This window comes from Morone saxatilis, unplaced genomic scaffold, assembly GCF_004916995.1.
Source record: "Morone saxatilis isolate NCDOM2014 unplaced genomic scaffold, NCSU_SB_2.0 Contig16, whole genome shotgun sequence".
NCBI lineage: Eukaryota > Metazoa > Chordata > Actinopteri > Moronidae > Morone > Morone saxatilis.
Genome location: NW_023339718.1, coordinates 14,665,306 through 14,666,091, shown reverse-complemented (window position 1 = coordinate 14,666,091; position 786 = coordinate 14,665,306). Strand labels below are relative to the sequence as shown.

Here is a 786-nt window from a genome sequence, read left to right as displayed (position 1 = left end):
ATACAGTAACATAAAATGAAAATAGTAACTCAAATTTGAGAACTTGAGTAAATGTACTTACTCAGCCCTGGTATTTTAATTTTATGTAAATAGAATACATTTCTAAGACATTTTGATAAGTATTTCTCAAAAGTACAGCCCAAGTTTAGGTTTCCTCCTAAAACATGACTCTAGCTAAATTAATCCTGAAACCAGCAGCTGGAGATCTGAACCGAGGACTCTGCCTCCTCACTGTGGGCGGGTCTCTTCAGGTTTACAGGAAACATGAGAATCAGGAAGTAGAAAGTTTGTGAGATATGTTGTGTCGCCAAAACTCACTACTATAGTAAAAAAAAAAAAAAGTTTAGGTCGTTTAAAGCCCGGATACGCACAGAGTTCAAAGAAAAGCAGGTGTGAAAACGTGCTTACGAAGTCTAAGGTAGGATTTAGTTTGAGTAATACTGAAGGTGAAGCGCTTGTCTGCATGGAAATTCAGTCCGAACACGGGTACGTTGTAGTGTATCGTAATAACACCAGAAAACAGGAAACATACACAGTAAAGTGAAAGTGTTTGGTGTTTGAATGCATTATTTTGTAATGATCAGAGATCGATAATCACAGTGGAGGATAAAGACAAACACAGAAGCAGTCTGATTGATGCATTTATTGTCACAGTAATGAATAGGCCTGGTAATAGCCTGTGGGACACTGTGAGTACATGACTATATACAGATATATACGGGCAGTGCTTTATAACACTGGACCTGACCTGTCTGTCATGTACATTTGTTATATATATATATATAT

General features: G+C 37.0%; 1 protein-coding gene across 4 annotated transcripts in view; it reads left to right on the top strand.

Annotated features, from left to right (window-relative positions):
- Window positions 1–255: 255 nt before the first annotated feature.
- ikbkb (inhibitor of nuclear factor kappa B kinase subunit beta) overlaps window positions 256–786 on the top strand; it is a 19,173-nt gene continuing 18,642 nt past the window's right edge. For 2 of the 4 annotated variants that reach the window (XM_035659249.1, XM_035659246.1), the window contains exon 1: window positions 256–418. The gene's annotated coding sequence lies outside the window, so the exon portion shown is untranslated. Of the gene's footprint in view, window positions 487–786 lie in introns of all 4 variants that reach the window. The other 2 variants (XM_035659248.1, XM_035659247.1) reach the window with 2 other exon arrangements.